The sequence below is a fragment of the Erpetoichthys calabaricus genome, chromosome 8, assembly GCF_900747795.2.
Source record: "Erpetoichthys calabaricus chromosome 8, fErpCal1.3, whole genome shotgun sequence".
Lineage (NCBI taxonomy): Eukaryota > Metazoa > Chordata > Cladistia > Polypteriformes > Polypteridae > Erpetoichthys > Erpetoichthys calabaricus.
Window position 1 is genome coordinate 69625393 of NC_041401.2, and position 18893 is coordinate 69644285.

Sequence of the window (18893 nt, forward strand, 5' to 3'; positions counted from 1 at the left end):
AACAGAGACAGCGTCTGAGATTAAGAACAACATATTCATTATCTAAACTTGTTTATCCAGAGTAGGATCACAGGAAACCTGGAGCCTACCACAGCAGGTTTGGTTGCAAAGCAGGAAAAATCCCTTGTATGCAATATGTAGGATAAGGCTCATGAAAAGAATATGATATTTCAACTATCTATTTTGAGAGAGAGAGAAAAACATTGAAAAAAGGGAGACAAATATTTTAAAATATAATTCTGCTAATGGATTACTTTCATAATATCAGGTATTTTGAGTTGTGAATATGAACTAAAAAAGATAAATTAATAAATATGGAATAAATACAATACATAATTTTAGTAAATTATTATTTTATTTCAGTTAGTCTTTCCAGCTACTTTAATAGTTTTGTTTAGTTTTAGTTTTTCATTTCAGTTGTTAATTATTTTATTTCAGTTTACGAAAATGTCTTTTTAATAATAGTTTCAGTTTTGATTTTAGTTTTCATTAACTATAATAACCTTGATATGCATTAATTAACATCTCTAAGTTATGGGTGTTATGACCAGAAGGGGGCATTGCAGCACCCCAAACTCCATACACAACTACAATGACACGGTATAAATGAAAAGGTTTATTAACAAAAATACCTTACAAAAATGATTCTTATATGTTGTGCAGTAGTACTAGGAGGTATACCAGTTCATACCGAAAACGTTATGATATGGATTTTTGTTATACCGCAATACTGGTTTAAATAGCCTAAACAACGTTCAGAATGTGGCGCAGCGGGCAACACAAGCAATTTGCTGCACCACCTTAGCCGCAAACATACTTTGGAGTACCATGAATTTATGGAACTAAGACTGGCTCCCTCCACGTCCTCAGGTAAAACTGAACAAGCTAGAGGATACTCGAGTCAGACGTCACTTGTAGACGCGTTTGCTAGAGGTACTGCCTACGACAAAAAAAGCAAACGGTGGATCGAGATAACCAACGCCATTACAATCCATGTAGCTAACGTGTCAGTGGACAGAGATTGTTAACAGAAATTGTAGTTGGTTTACAAAAAATATTTACTATTTATTCCTTTTCTAAGAAATGTTCAGTGCAATACAACTTTTGACAAGGACCTCTGGATATTTTACTAAGTCTAAATGCGATGGTTGAAAATAATTGTTGTTTGCAAAATTTGTTCAATAAAAAGGTTCTATATTTTGACTGCAACTGTCATGCAATGTGATTCCTTCTCTTCATTAGTGCCACCCCCTTGAAAACTATCACTTTATGGGGCCATGCAAACCTGTATTAATACTTGTGTGCACATTAAAATGTTTTTTTTTTGTACAATGTACAATTTTCATGACAGTGGAATAGGTTATTCTTAGCCAGTCTACTGCAGTAATTGCAGTGGAAAATGTGGTTAACATCCACTCATGTATGAGAAAAAAATACTGTCGAATACCGTGAAACCGGGATAATTTAGAAAAATACAGTGATATAGAATTTTGGTCATACCGCCCAGCACTATTGTGCAGCCACAAATGCTCTCTCTCCTCTCTTTCTTACCCCCTGGTGGCACCCATGGACCCCAGTAGGACTGCCCCACTGGACTAAAGTTCCCAGCATTCCCTCCAAGTGTCCGAAAGGGTACAGAAGACCAGGGGATGCTGCCATCTACTAGTCAGGGGAACACACCGTCTTGAAATGGAGAACCCGCAATCTCTCCATTAAATTGGCCTACTGGCCGGTTAAAGATGTGGTGCCAGTCCCAGCAGAGGCACCAGCCCATGTGTGCCATCTTTTACAGTGTGCATGAGTGTGTTCTGGGTGGTGCCATATTTGAAAGGACAAATTCATGCTCTCAGGGCCATGCTATGGAGTAAGAAAATTAAAAATGAATGACTAAATTTCATCATCCATTGTGAATGTAATTTGAATTAGTATTTGGAGCTTCTTCTGCATTTAGTGACTTAATTAAGGTCTATTTGCTCTTTTGAGATCCCACTTTTACAAAAAGATAATGGGAATAAGAATTTTCTACCAAGGGGTCATCTACTATCTCATCAACTTAATTTAAGATGAAGTATTCAATGAATGGCTGTTCTCAGACAAGAATGACTCATCTTACATGTACTGAAAGCTGCATGTTATCCCTTTGTCCACATCGGTTTCCTACATGTGGTCAGGTTTCCCTCCATAGTCCAAAAACATCCAGCTTAGGTGAATTGGCGTTGCTAAATTGGCCCTAATGTTTGTGTGTGTTTGTCTGTGTGTGTGGGGTGGGTGTGTTTAGTGGCTGTGTACATTTGAGTGCACTTTGATGGCCTGAATGTCTGTTCAGGGTCGATTCTTGCCTTGTTCCACAATACTACATAGTTATACTCTTAATAGCCCAAAAATTGGATTGTGGTTCAGTAAATTGGTGGATGGATTTATGTTTTTGCATACTCTGCATGACTACATGAATAGCAAATGAACCCTAAAATAAATAAAAGAAAAAGAAGACTTCAGCTTCACAGTTAACTTTAATCATTACTACACCAGGCTCTTCTGTTAGAAAAATGGTATCATTAACACATTAGTTGCATGTTAGTTCTTAGTATCCACCAAAAGAGTGAACAGTAGGTTCTGAAAACTTTTAGACATTAACTACAAAAAGTTGACAGGCATAACTAAATTCCAATATGAACCATGCACAGACTGTAAATAAACATTCAAATTACTATACATTGAAATTTTGCAGTAGAACCATTAATGCACATTGCATAAAATCAAAAGGTTTTGCATTCTAAACTGTGAGAAAAACTAAAACATTTTGCTTACAAAACTTCAGGTTCATTATCCAAAGTAATATTTCCTTAATAATTATTCATCGATGTCTGTTCAAGAGAAAAAATAACATGCTACAACATAAATGCAAATAAGGAATACAGTATTTATAATAAGAATGTATTTGTTTTAAGAAGCTGTGCAGCATGTTTGTAGAGCAATAACAGTATTAAACTGTGTTTGTGAAACTATGCTTATGGCAAATTGGGGAGCTAACGCAAAAGATGTAACTCAATATCAGTAATATAAATGGACCAAGGAAACCTACTATTTGTATGTGAAATTTAATTTTCCATTGAGTATTCAGCATATGTGCCAGTCACATAAAAGGAAACACAACCTTGATAAATGAAGCAAATATCAAGGGAAAAATGTTTATTGTTTTAATATATATATAATTGGTAAATTGTTGGCATTTTCCCAGCATTTCCCTCAGAGTTTCTGGAATCCTCTGTTACTTTAGGGAATAAAGCTCATCTAACGGGTCTTAAATAAGAAAGAAAGAAACAATTGCACCAGTCAATTAAATAAACCCAGGAATTAATACTGTATTACATCAACTAATAATACAACTTTATTTTTACAGATAATAAGGAACCTGCATGTTTTACATAAGATTAAACATATCAATCACTGTACTTATGATGCAGTTAGATTCATCTGAATTCATCGCTTTAATGTGAACTCAAATTTCACTTTACAGAGACCAGACACTAAGTTAGCACAAAAATTAATTGAAGATGTGTGTTTAGCTAATCAATTAACTTGAATGTTAGGAATAGAACAGTGATTAATTACACCATTGAAGGATTTCAAGTCACTGATCTGAAAGGTGAAAGAATAAATATTGTGCATCATATAAATACCTATAATTTTCATGTAAAGTTTACATGCAGAAGAAAACGCATTAGTTAGTTGTATTCATTCTCTACCTTAATAACTGCCAATGTGACCTACAAGTAAGTATTGTTAATCATTAGATGACCTTGCCTGCTGCATAGAGATGCCAATAAGGATCAGGACCCTGCAGGCAGGAGAAAGCTAATTAAAAAATCAGGCCCCTTAACTGTCACCCTTTTCCAATAACCTAAATATGGTCTTTCATCTCAGATTTCTTGCTGGACTGTTTCTTTGTAACATCATTCAGTGGCATTCCACGTTCTTTATTGCCTAACCAGGGATAAAATGCTGAACACTGTCTCTATTTTGTAAAACTTCCATTCTTGTTTGTACTTGACATTATGTTTCAGATAATATGCATATAACCTAAAAAAATTTCAGAAGTTTGTTGTGGGACCCTTTTTTTCTTCTAAATCATTTAGAACAAATTAAAACACATTAACATATCTAACAAAATGTACACTGAAGGAATTTAGATTTGCCAAACAACCTTATATTTATAACTGAAATCTGGGTGAAAGAACCCAATCCAACCCAAATGAATAGACTTCTGTTTTGCTGATCCACGTAAGCATTTCTATAAGCTAAGTTATTTTTGTATTCATATAGCCATTTAGCAAAAGGACTAGTATATCTTATGACAATATATGTAGATTTCCCATGCTAAAAAGGCGAGTAGAATCTTTCTATATATCTAAAGTATATCATATCTCATTGGAGTGTCTGATCTGCACATGCCATGTGTTTTTAGCTGGTCAAGAAATGAACAGCAAATTGCATAACATGGCACACAATGATGAACCTTTAGACAATCGTGATTATTGCACCAAAATAATCGTATACATTAAAAGATTACGGTTCAGTAATCCACTAATCTAATTCCCTCTTTGTAGCATAACAAGTTATTAATAAAAATAGTCCTCAAGGAACCCATCAACTTTTTTGTCGACTTGATCCAATTGCTAATAAAAATTATTCAAATCTTTCTTCGTCATTCAGCAAGTTATCCATTCAGTATTTTGTAACTCTTGAACAGATGCTTTGCAGATCTGCAGCGTTAATATTTACTTTTTATGCCTAAAATGCCTTACTGAGGATCATGGGAAACAAGAGTACATTCCAGAATAGGCACACAGCAGGCGTTACTCCAGAAATTGTCATATGTCCACTATAGAAAACAGCATATTAACAAAATGTACACCACAGAAATTTAGATTTGATAATCAAACTTTCACCCTGCTTAAATTACAAAAAGGACACTTAAGGCCATGGGGGGAAAAACCCATATGAATACCTGTAGAATACAGTATGTGAGAATGTTGTTATAGCAGGAATTATTTTATTATTATATTTATTCTCATCATCTTTAGACAATTAACATATTTTGTTTGAATTTTAAATACCATATATTGATGCTGTTTAAAGTATATTCCTTTTGTGCTATGTTTCTTTTTTGTGTTTAATTAATTTATTATCATTTTGATGTCTCTTGTTCTCATTTATGAGCAAGTTTATGGAGGCAGGTACTAGGACAAGTTTGATGGGATCAGTTGAAAAAAGCAAGTCCTTGTAGGCTCTACAGTAATGCCTCTGCACATTTCTTCCACAGAAAAAACTTAGGGTCTGTCAATGAGTTTTGCACCACATATTTATTTGTTAGTTCTTCCAGTTTCTGCATCAACATTGGCAAATGAGTAGTATATCAATGTCCTTGAAAAGCTGATTTATTTTTATTTTACTGAGCAGCCATGTTATGACAGGTACCAAAAGTGGGATTCTTATGCAAAAAGCACTAGGGTCTGTCCTCAGACACTAAAGGAGCCTTTCAAGCAGTCATGAAAAACTAATATACAGCTAGTATATTATATTGCTATATTGTCCATCCATTTTCCAACCTGCTAAGTCTGAACACAGGGTCACGGGGGTCTGCTGGAGCCAATCCCAGCCAACACAGGGCACAAGGCAGGAACCAATCCCAGTCAGGGTGCCAACCCACCGCAGGACACACACAACACACTAGGGCCAATTTAGAATCGCCAATCCACCTAACCTGCATGTCTTTGGACTGTGGGAGGAAACCGGAGCGCCCGGAGGAAACCCACGCAGACACGGGGAGAACATGCAAACTCCACGCAGGGAGGACCCGGGAAGCGAACCCAGGTCTCCTAACTGCGAGGCAGCAGCACTACCATTGCGCAACCGTGCTGCCCTTGCTATATTATATGGGGTAAAATTAGAAAGGCATAAAATGATAATGATTAGTTGGATGTGTGACATTTTGCTGAAGGAGAGGATAACAAGAGCTGACTTGAGAGATGGTAAGTCATGTGGTGGGGAGAAAGAGGATAAGGAGGTTTGATTATGTGGATAGAAAACTGTCTAATTAACGGGTGAAATATGAATATATGCTAGCAGGATTAGATGGTATACTGATTGAATATCTCACTTTTCAGTCTTTGTAACAGTCATGTGAATTTATATTTCTTGCTGCAAGTTCTGTAGAAAAAAATATTTAATTGGAACCATCCAGTCATGGCATGCAGAATGTCCACATAGTCATAAATGAATGATGTGGTGGCATAGAGGGAACAATCCACAATTAACCAAAAGAAAAGATGTTTTTCTGTATTCTCCATAGTTTTAGATTTATAAATCAAAAAACGAAGAAGTTAGAAATTTACTGAAGCTAAGTAATAGAACTTGTGTTTTATTTTCTGATTGAAGATAGAGAAAAAGGATAGAAAAGGAATTCTATTTATGTCAGGTATATTATGCATAAGCCATCAAGTGTTTGTGCTAGAAAAAGTCAAGAGCACATTTAAATAGGAAATGCATTAATACAGGACACATTCCTTACCAACCAACAGTTATGTCCTAGCAACAGTGTCCCTAAATGGTGGGATTCATAATAAAACAAAACATCATCATAGAACACACAACACAAGGTGTTAAACCAAACTAATTTTTTCCAGACAAATTATACAAAGCAACAATATACATTTGAATTACTGTATCTATAATTCCAAATAACAGAAAAAATATTTCAGAACAAAAGAAAAAACAAATTCCTAAAAGTCAGGAAAGCATAACAGATTTCCCTTCCATAGCTAGCCAAGCAGGTATATTTTCTCCAGTTCATTATATTTTATTGAACAAATTTTTGCTGTCTAATTAAAACTGAAAGTTAGGTAGTGCACTTTTAAGTTTTACAATACACTGGTGAGGCCTCATTCGGAGTACAGTGTGCACTTTCGGCATCAAGGATACAAAAAGAACATAGCAATGCTAGAAAAAGTCCAGAGAAGAGTGAGTAGGCTGATTCCAGGGCTACAGGGTATGAGTTATAAAGAAAGATTAAAAGAGCTGAGCCTTTTCAGTTTAAGCAAAAGAAGATAAAGAGGAGACATGGCTGAACTTTGAAAGGATGTTCAAGTTGTCAGTACTATTAAGATGTAGACACAGTCAATCATTAACATCTTGTTTGATGTTCTCCATTGTATTATGAAAATGCATTTAAAGACATTTTTTGTTTTCTTGCAGTAATCTTACTATATTTAGAATTTTGCAGTATTGCATAAAAAAACAAAAAAACCTTGAGGAATTTGCATCTCTGCACTAAGTGAAACCACCCCATCTGGTCTATTTATTTTGCATCACCACAGTGGTCAGGCTGGGAATGTTAGATCTGAACTGAACAGCAAACAAATAGCAGTTGAATGGTTGATGTCATCTATCACTAATGTAAATCTGATAACGAAATTCGCTGTTATCCTATTCATTGTTCCTTATCACTGTGGGTGATTTTAACATCTACATTTACTGTATATCCCTACATGTAATTGTAAAAACAATTGTGATATTTGTTCATGGCTTTCTTCTTCTTTCCTGCTTATTTCTTAATCTAATTCAGGACTTGGCTCTCAAATACTAATCTTTGATATTAGTTTGTATCCTGTGTTATAAATTTTACACCGCGCCATAAGCTCAGGTTTGACTGCTAACCTGGTCAGTGTCTGTATGGAATTTGTTTGTTCTCCCCATGTGTATGTGGACTGAGTTTGTGTTACTTCAGATATTGTTTTATAGCTTGTGGAAAGCAGCCTGGACACAGACAGGTAGACATCGTTTCAAGCACCACACACGTTTATTTACAACTATTATTTACAAGTGAAAACACACACAAAATTATTTTTACTGGGTCTCTGCCTTGTACCAGGCAGAGGATCCCACCCTTGTTGCCATTTGGAAAGCAGCCCGGACACAAACTGGTAGACATCATTTCAAGCACCACACATGTTTATTTACATCTATTATTTACAAGTGAAAACACACACAACCCCAAAACTCCCCCAGAGTTCAGGCCTTTCACAATGATGCCTCTCAAGTCCGCCTCCACTCCTCTCCTCCAAGACCTCGTCTTCTCCACTCCCGACTCCAGCCATCGAATGGAGGGAGGCAGCCCCTTTTATACACACCCGGATGTGCTCCAGGGGCCTCCTGATTAGCCTCCGCCGGCACTCCCCAGTGTGGCGGAAGTACCGGCTGCACACCCGGAAGCACTCTGGGTGTCCCTGGTCTTCTTCCCCCCAGCACTTCCAGGTGTGGCGGAAGTGCTGAGGGCCAGGGCTCCATAGGCATTGGGGCATCCCTGACGGTGACCATGGGCCCCTATAGGGTTGAGCTTCTAAGCTCTGTTACCATGGTCCCCAAAGCCACCAGGGCGGTTGCCCCCACGTGGTCTGGGGGAGGCGAAAGCCCTCCTCCGGTCCTCCTGGATGTTCCGGCTAGGTACCACCTCCAGCCTCCTGTGACAAGCTGAATATTCAAAGTGTATTATTAAGTACTCTCAATTGCCAAAATCTGTTTATTCTACACATGTCATTAAATTACATCCTCTCAGTTTAGGCTCACAGGGAACTCCCCTGGCTTTGCATGTTGCTAATTAAATGAATGATCTGAGATGTTAGTATAGCAGATGTTCAGTATTTAATGTAAATGGTATGCTTGTAGAAATGCAGTATATACATGAAAAAACTCTTTCTTCTGCTATTACTAGGGGGCTCCGCCCCCTGCTCGCTTCGCTCGCCAACCCCGGGCTTTGGGGCATGACAAAGAGTGAGATGTATAAATTAGAAATAGAATAGTGTGTAGGTTTGGATGATGCCTATATAAATAAAAAATAGAGTGTTTGGCACAGAGTAATGTTTTATTGGAATATTTCTTTGTATACAACATTAGTAGTAAAGATGGTGTCTTGTCTTTGAATGAGTCTTCCTTGGCATGGATCATTTATAACTTTAACTTTAACGTCAGATGAACGTCGAACACGTGATTCGGCAACATAAAGTTGTCCATGTCCAAAAACGGGTTCAGAGAGGTAGATGCCAACCTTGTCCATGGTTTGTCCTTGTGATTTGTTGATGGTCATGGCAAATGCAGGTTTAATGGGGAACTGTCGGCGTTTCAATGTAAAAGGTAATTCTAGGTCAGAACTCGTAAGGTCAATTCTAGGAATGAGAACAGTATTGTTAGCATGTGATTCTGTAAGAACTGTTGCTTGAATAACATTGTGTGTCATGGTGTTGATGACTAAACGTGTGCCATTGCATAAACCCTGTTTAGTGTTAAGGTTTCTTAATAGCATGATTATTGTTCCGTTTTTAAGGGTAAAGTTGTGTTGTGGTAATCCGTCCGGGTTAATAGTGTTCAAATATTCTAAGGGGAAATTCAGATGTTCATTGTCGTCATAAGAGTCAACTTTGTCAGAGCTTAGAAAGAGCCGTGTCTCTCCAGGAAGTAATGAAATGACCTGGTTATTAATGTGATTAACATTAATATTTTTTGGACATAATATAGTGCGTTGTGTTAATCACATATGCGAAAGCAGTATGGGCCATTGTCTTTTGGTGGCCTGATATGTACTCCGGTAGATGTAAAAGCAAATGAACTATTGTAGGATCTAATGCAGTTCATAAAGTTTTTACTTTCAGGCACATCGTTAGTTAGAAGCTTCTGTAGATATTCAGGATATGAATGTAAAGGAGGCAGTGTAATCTGCCCCTTTTGACAACAACGTGTAAATTCATTATTTGTATTGCCAGTTGTTTCTTCTGGGAAGTTAAGTGAATGACAATGATTGCAAATGACATTCATTAATCCCAATGAATTTTCCTCAATAGTGGACTCATTATTGAAGGCGTTGTCAGCCAACTGGCGTAATCGTTTAGCAGGTGTCTGGTGTTGATGTCCGCGACGGGCATGTTTTGCTTGTGGCGTTTGAGTGCCGCGTTGTTGCATGTCCATTATTTGTGACGCGCTATTTTTTACTTTTGTATGTCGGTCAGTTGAGTTTTCTTCTTTTTGGAGTCTTGCTTGCTTGTTTTGTGGCAGGTCATATGCGCGTTGTACACGTCTCCGTTCATTTATTCTGTCTCTTCGCTCCCTTTTTTGTATGTCTGAGACGCGAGCTCTTTCTTTTGAAATCGTGCTTGTTTCGATGTAGCACTTTGAGACACGCGCTGTATGCGTCTACGTTCATTGTGTCTGTCCATTTGGGCACGTCTCTGTAACGGGGTCACTTGAGCTTTGCGTTTTTTGATCCGAGGCATTTTTTCTCCCGGAGTTTCCTTTGCGCGTTGTATGCGCCGCCGTGTATTTTCTTATTTCATTCATATTTGTGTGTTTGGGTCCCGTTATCCGATCCGAATCGTTTTGTACCCGTGACCGTGTATTCATGTCTTGTTTGTTCCTCAGCGTGCGAAATATGGATAAGTAATAAGGAGGATCGCACTCACTGTTAATATGGAGCCTTTTCTGCAGTTGAACGGTTAATAGTGCTTTATTGTAAGGAGATCCACCTATGCTGCCTAGTGTGAAGGTGTTGAGATGACGTATGTGTAATATGGACGTTTCCTTTAGATATGTGGCTTTGGGTGTCACTTCTTATTGATGTGGGGGGGGGGTGGGGGGGGGTTGTTTTTTGTTGCGCAAGCGTCTTCTTTCTTTTTGTGTTCCAGGGGCTTGTTGAATCCCCCTCTTTGTGTGTGTCCCGTCCGTTGCTTGTAGGGTGTGTGGGGTGCTTTTGTGTTCTTTTTTTTTGTGTTCCAGGGGCTTGTTAAATCCCCCTCTTGGTGTGTGTCCCGTCCGGTGCCTGTAGGGGGGGGGTTGCCTTGCTGTTGTGCGCGAGCGTCTTCTTTTTTTTTGTGTGCTAGTTTCATGTGCAATGGGTTTCGTGCGGCGCCTGCTTCTGACTACTTTTTTCTGTGCTTTTTCCTTTTTTCTGTGCTCTTGGCGCCTCATTTCTTTGACTCCTTTTTTCTGTGGTCTTGTCCGCCTCTCGCGGCCCCTCATCCGCCTCTCGCGGCCCCTCATTTCTTGGGGCGCCTGCGCAGTACGTCTTTTTGCGGCTACGGCCCATGGCCAGATGTCCCTGCGTCCATCCAGTTTAGCATTCTCGGTTAGTAATATGGATTGTTATTAACATGTTTAAAGAAGTTATTTCAATTCTGTTTCAGAAATGATAAAAAACTTTCAAAAAGTAAGAATTTCTTGAAAAAATACACTTTTAAAATTGCAAAATGGGTAGATGACATACAGTGCATCCGGAAAGTATTCACAGCGCATCACTTTTTCCACATTTTCTTATGTTACAGCCTTATTCCAAAATGGATTAAATTCATTTTTTCCTCAGAATTATGCACACAACACCCCATAATGACAACGTGAAAAATGTTGACTTGAGATTTTTGCAAATTTATTAAAAATAAAAAAATTGAGAAAGCACATGTACATAAGTATTCACAGCCTTTGCCATGAAGCTCAAAATTGAGCTCAGGTGCATCCTGTTTCCCCTGATCATCCTTGAGATGTTTCTGCAGCTTAATTGAAGTCCACCTGCGATAAATTCAGTTGATTGGACATGATTTGGAAAGGCACACACCTGTCTATATAAGGTCCCACAGTTGACAGTTCATGTCAGAGCACAAACCAAGCATGAAGTCAAAGGAATTGTCTGTAGACCTCCGAGACAGGATTGTCTCGAGGCACAAATCTGGGGAAGGTTACAGAAAAATTTCTGCTGCTTTGAAGGTCCCAATGAGCACAGTGGCCTCCAACATCCGTAAGTAGAAGTTCGAAACCACCAGGACTAGAGCTGGTCAGCCATCTAAACTGAGTGATCGGGGGAGAAGGGCCTTAATCAGGGAGGTGACCAAGAACCCGATGGTCACTCTGTCAGAGCTCCAGAGGTCCTCTGTGGAGAGAGGAGAACCTTCCAGATGGACAACCATCTCTGCAGCAATCCACCAATCAGGCCTGTATGGTAGAGTGGCCAGACGGAAGCCACTCCTTAGTAAAAGGCACATGGCAGCCCGCCTGGAGTTTGCCAAAAGAAACCAGGCACCACTCATCACCAGGCCAATACCATCCCTACAGTGAAGCATGGTGGTGGAAACATCATGCTGTGGGGATGTTTTTCAGTGGCAGGGACTGGGAGACTACTCAGGATAAAGGGAAAGATGACTGCAGCAATGTACAGAGACATCCTGGATGAAAACCTGCTCTAGAGCGCTCTTGACCTAAGACTGGGGTGATGGTTCATCTTTCAGCAGGACAACGACCCTAAGCACACAGCCAAGATATCGAAGGAGTGGCTTCAGGACAACACTGTGAATGTACTTGAGTGGCCCAGCCAGAGCCCAGACTTGAATCCGATTGAACATCTCTGGAGAGATCTTAAAATGGCTGTGCACTGACGCTTTCCATCCAACCTGATGGAGCTTGAGAGGTGCTGCAAAGAGGAATGGGTGAAACTGGCCAAGGATAGGTGTGCCAAGCTTGTGGCATCATATTCAAAAAGACTTGAGGCTGTAATTGCTGCCAAAGGTGCATCGACAAAGTATTGAGCAAAGGCTGTGAATACTTATATACATGTGACTTCTCAGTTTTTTTATTTTTAATAAATTTGCAAAAACCTCAAGTAAACTTTTTTCACGTTGTCATTATGGGGTGTTGTGTGTAGAATTCTGAGGAAAAAAATGAATTTAATCCATTTTGGATTAAGGCTGTAACATAACAAAATGTGGAAAAAGTGATGCGCTGTGAATACTTTCCGGATGCACTATAAAATATGCATATTAGGAGATATTACAAAAAAGCAGTGTTTTTATAGTTTTAACATATTTTTTAGTTTTTATTTAGTTTTCATTCTTTTTTTAGTATTTGTTTAGATCTAATTATAATTTTCTAATTTTAGTTTTTTCTTTTTTGTTTGTTTTTGTTTGGTCTTAGTTTTTTAGCAATTAAGTTTAAATTTTTCTCACACAAAACAGCCTCACAAAGATACAGTTTTGTAAGTGTAAAACACAGTTTTCTTTATAGTTGCCAAATTGTATGTTTTTAGAGTTTTAACATATTTTTTAGTTTTAGCTTTTATTTAGTTTTCATTCTTTTTTAGTTTTTGTTTAGATCTAATTATAATTTTCTAATTTTAGGCTTTTTCTTTTTTGTTTATTTTTAGTTTTTTAGCAATTAAGTTTTAAATTTTTCTCACACAAAACAGCCCCACAAAGATACAGTTTTGTAAGTGTAAAACACAGTTTTCTTTATAGTTGTCAAATTGGATATCATTCATGCTGTACCTATAAACTTAATTAATACAATTTTACTGTGTGTGACAGAACTCACTTTTCTCATGATAAACTGACAGTTCAAGGCTGCCAATATAATCAAAAAATGTAAGGATCAAATAACAAACGTGCTCTGATGTCATTCATTAGTTTAACCTGCAACCAGTTTAAGCAAATAGTTATAAGTCAAATACAGTTAGAATGAACTCTGTTTTAATGCTAATTGATGAGAACTTTTCAGCATTCACCTCCACACACATTAATATTTTTCTTAGGGACTAGTGCTTCCCCAGAGATTTCTATGAGAACACTAAAGACAGTTTTAAGAGGATAAATTCTCTTCTATGTTTCAAAACAAAATAAATTACAGAGGGGTATCAATTCTATAACTCATCAGGAATATGCTTAATAGCCCAATGAGGCAGTTTATAGAAAAAGTATGGCTCCACATTTGGAGCTTAATCTTTTGACTACAAAAGAAACAGACTTGCTTATCTTATCCTCATCAAGGAGAAAAGACTAATAATAATTTTTAAATCCTTTATTTTCCTTGTAGTGTAAAGAACATGAAGCTCAGGACAATGACTTCTTTGATAAATTGAATATACCATAACTCAATACCTTTTGCTTAAATAGCTTGAGGAACCTATGAAGCTCTTTAAAAACCAAGATGTCATAAACCCATTGCAATGTGGGAAACGTGCAGGCCCAAATGACTGGAATTTTATAAAAAGCTTTCAACATTGTGCCTTTAAACTTAGCAATGTTGATTGAAGCTAGGGAAAAGCAACTTCTGCCAAAAGCATTAATTACCTGTATTTTAGACTAGTCTCAGTCCATATTAATAATGTAAATTCTGATTTTTCCAATTCAGAGCATACAACCACTAAATGGTCTCTTTATCACCAATCATTTTTGTAATTAATATTGAACTACTACCCATTCATATTTGGAAGGAGTCAGTGATAAAAGGGATCGTAAGGGAAGGGCTTGAACAGAAAACATCTCTTTATGTTGAAGAGTACCTCATTATCCACTGAAATGCTGGTTAATGCTCTATTACTTAAATGGATTCCATACCAGGTGTTCCCCTCTCTAGCTTAACACTAGAATCACTGAAGCCTACTGTTGTGATGCGAAATTTTGCATACAAGTTGATAAATATTTTGTATGTCTTTATTTGTAACTTAGACAAAGCAATGTAATATTAGTGTTACATTAGTGAGAAGCATTCATGTTTACCCCCCCTAGGACTAAGTCAGGAAAGTGAATTTTATGACAGGGGTGGGGGAAGTGCCTCAATCAAGTTTGGTAAATGTTCCTCTGAAGTCCTTCAACCCCCACAGGAAAGCCAGGCTGCCTAACTGCCAAGCTTTACCTTAACATATGGCTTTGGGGGCAGATGTGAGGGTATTCTGTTCCCCCATTGGTCTGAGGTATGGCTGTTTGGAACTGTCTTGTATTAAAAGCCTTTAAGTACCACAATGCTCTATTGGCTCTAGGGGTTGGACAGAAAACCTATAAATTTGCTTGCTTTACCTCATCCTCTGTCTCTCTTACCAAACTGATGAAAGACCACCACACATCATGAACTGTAAAGGACAACACAATGAAGAGCACAGCTCGGCAGCCATACTGAGACAGGCATGCGGCCTGTTCTGAAGAAAGCTGACAACAAAATGATGCCTTAACAAGAGACATTTTAAGTAACTAACAAGTTTGTGTGCTGCCTGAAACTACACATCACCATTTATCAGGCTGTATGGTTGCCAATATTCAAATGTACTTTGCATATTGTTATTATTTATGAATATTATCAATACATTGTTTAAATTGTAACTTAACTCCTGCTTGTCTTTTACTACCTAATTGCCTGAGGTTATACATGTAGAACGGAAGGTGGGGAGAAGTTATATGGTACAGTACCTTATAAACAGTGGTAAGTCTGGGAGATTTGAGGCATTCTGACAAAGTCTACATATTAATAATACAAAAGGACAAAACACCTACGAAAAAACTTGTAATCCGTGACCCCATTAAATTCCTTCTCACTTCTCCATTAGCATCTATTGTTTTGTAAATGTTTCGATCAGCACAAACAGCAAGTAGCCTGCTGTCCCATCCCCCCAGTGTTGCAGTCAACTCAGGCAAAACGTTCTCCCAGCTCAAGTCTAGTTTATCTCGGTGTAAGGTGCCTGGAGTTGTATAGGGTAAATAATATATCGTTATTTGGAATACATGCATTTCATGTGTGTTCAGTATCTACAACGATCTATGTAAATGTAGGATGATAGAAAATGCAAGAAATGTAAGAAATGTTGAACACATACCTTAAACAAACGTTTTTCATGTTACAGTACTAACAGCAAAATTTTGACATGAAGTGTATAATGTGTGAAGAATGAAGTCAGCCAGTCATCATCCAACCCGCTATATCCTAACACAGGGTCACGGGGGTCTGCTGGAGCCAAACCCAGCCAACATGGGGTGCAAGGAAGGAACACTTCCCGGGCAGGGCACCAGCCCGCTGCAGGGCACACGCACACACACACCAAGCACACACTAGGGACAATTTAGGATCGCCAATGCACCCAACCTGCATGTCTTTGGACTGTAGGAGGAAACTGGAGCACCCAGAGGAAACCCTCGCTGACACAGGGGGAACATGCAAACTTCATGCAGGGAGGACCCGAGAAGCGAATCCAGGTCTCCTTACTATGAGGCAGCAGCGCTACCTCTGCACCTCCGTGCCGCCCAAAGACTGAAGTCCAAATATCAAATAAACACTTTTACAAAAGGTACACGTATAACAAAACAAGTGTGCTTTTATTCAAAAATATAACAGAAGAAAAATAAATCAGTTTAGGGTACGATGCCGACACGACTGCTTGGGTAGTGCAGCGTAAGAGCTGCTGACTTATAATCAGGAGGTCATGGGTTTGAGCCCAGCTGCTAACTAGAATTACCGTTTTGAATATTGAGCTGCTCTTATTGTTATTATTATAGAATAAAAACATACATTTGATTTGAGTCTGTAACAGCTGGTGTAAATTTATGGTATTTGTAAAGGTTAGGGGGTTCTACATCAGAAAAAGAGAACAGAAGCCTTCCCTCCACTCACACATAAGAACAATGCAGCTGCATCAGGTGTAAAGGCAAAAGATGGCATTGTTTGGATGCAGCAAGACGTTGGGCATCGTCCTGCCAGTGGATGTTATTGGTCAATCTGCCACGCATGACCTTCAACAAAACAGCAGGGCATGCTGAGCTCGCCAAGATATTGTAGAAAGTTCTGTTTGTGACTATGTTTTGTGATGGTCTTTATTTGAAAAACATTTATATGTTACTTATATAAAAGTAACATTGAATGTTATTTACCTATTTACCTTGATTTATTTACTTATCTCTCTACAGCGTAAAGTCACAAGTAGACTGCAGAGCTTCCTGTGTTTGATTTACATGGGCATGCTGACAAACTACATGTGCAATACTTCTTCAGTATGCAACTGACTTTAGCTGCAGGTGAAAGCTCCTGTCGCACTTTACGCAATTGTTGTTACGGTTTCATAAACTTTATGACCTTAGTCTTAGAAAGTCTTTCCCCAGTGGGATGACTGGGATCTTTTCCTGAATAAGGACTGGCATTGCACATGTAGGTTTTCAGTATGCTGACTCCTCCAATGAGTAGTCACAGGGGCTGGAGCCAGTATCAGCTCACCGATCAGACTGATACACACAACATGTTCTAAAAGGGGTAATCTCACTTATTACACACACTTTAAAACATCAATACACTGAAGGAAAATAACATGTACCATTTCCTTTTGCACTCTCAGATTTGCATTTTTTGTAGGATGTGTTTTAATTTTTAGTTTTCCACTTGTTTTGTTTTGAAATTCAGGCTTCAGGAAAAATTAAAATGTATATAGCAAAAGTAAAGGATAGCTATGCTTAAGCTATGCAGTGCACTAGTGAGGCTTCATCTGGAGTGCTGTCTAAAATTTTGATCCCATATTATGAGCAGCATTACAGAAAGTATGGAGAAAAATGATTAGCATAATTGTGGGACTGGTATGATGTATGAGGAAAAACTGAACAAGATAAACTTTATCAGTTTAAGCCAATGGAAATTAATGGTGACATGACTGTTGTTAATGATTGAAATGTTCACAATTATGAAGGAAACTAGTACAGTGGATTCAATTATTATTTTATAATAAGTTGTTCAACAAGAACACACGGACACAGAAGGTAAACTTCACACACACATTAGGAGGATTTTCTTCACAAAAACTCATATAGGCACTCTGAATAAATTACCAAGTACTGTAACAGACAGTAAGATATTAGGAATCTGACAAAAGCGCTATATAAATGTAATGAATTATTATTATTATTATCTTCAAATCTGAACTTCATGATATTTTGGAGAAATTAGATGAAAAGGATTGACAAATTTTGTTATGGTAAATGGTCTGTATCTGTCAAAACTGTTCAAATGTTCCACATTCTTTTAAATTTAAAATTATTATTTAAACTCTTTCCTAAGCTCTAAGTATTACTCATTTATAACTGATGGGCAAAAAGTATCATTTGTAAAGCTTCTGCAAATCCGATTACAAAGTATAAGCAACACTGTGACTGAATTTCATGAATATATGAGCAGATTTTAACACTGCACACATAAAATTTAATAACTGTTATGCTAATTGACAAATACATAGCACATCGCCTACAAGAGAGTGACATATTATTATTCCATCAAGGAGAAAAGCACTCAACAAATGTGTGAGTCTCCAATTCCTCTTCGACAGATGGCCGTTTCTCACTGAGCCAACTATGAAATCAGTTAAAGACCAAGAGCTACAGGCTTCTTCTGTTAATAATTTACACTACTATTTCTTATTAATGACTCTTCCTCGTTCTAAATGTATTTTACTAAATAAACATCTCTGTGATGCGTACTCTCCATCTGTTTAATTTTCAAGAACTGAATAGTTCCAATGGATCTAAAACTAATTCTACCAACATTATTTAATTTGCATATATGTAAACATTCTAACACACATATATTGAAGAGATGCATTCAATTCAAGCAATTAATGAAGCTGTGGATAAGTTTACCTCTAAATAATTAGGAGAACTGGTATCATATGCACTGTTGCCAGTTAACAAGCCTGATTTTCTGTGTTGAGTCTGAATTGTACTAGTTTACAGAACTGAATTCCATTTGCCTAATGTGCATTTTATGGAGTGCATGTCTAAACAGTTTAATCTAGAGGTATTTAAACCCAGCAGTGGAATACAGTTAGAAAGATTGAACCATGGAAAGAAGTTGCCCATTCATTATCTCTATCACCTAAAAATATTTCAGCCAAACCCCCAGCTGTGTTAAAACGAATTCCAAGTGCAAATATAGTAAGTCATCTACAGAGTGACCACACCCTTGTGGACCGATATTGCAGAACACCATAAACAAATCCTAAAATTGTAGACTATGTGCATAAACAGAATAATATCAGCTAAGAAAAGGGATCTGCTACAACTATGAAT

General features: G+C 37.8%; 1 protein-coding gene and 1 long non-coding RNA gene across 3 annotated transcripts in view; one reads left to right on the forward strand and one right to left on the reverse strand.

The window, feature by feature from the left end:
• The window catches only part of tpst1 (tyrosylprotein sulfotransferase 1), a 183564-nt gene that overhangs the window by 104928 nt on the left and 59743 nt on the right, over nt 1-18893 (reverse strand). The gene's annotated exons all lie outside the window — the stretch shown is intronic.
• LOC127529034 (uncharacterized) overlaps nt 1-18893 on the forward strand; it is a 90661-nt gene that overhangs the window by 65075 nt on the left and 6693 nt on the right. The gene's annotated exons all lie outside the window — the stretch shown is intronic.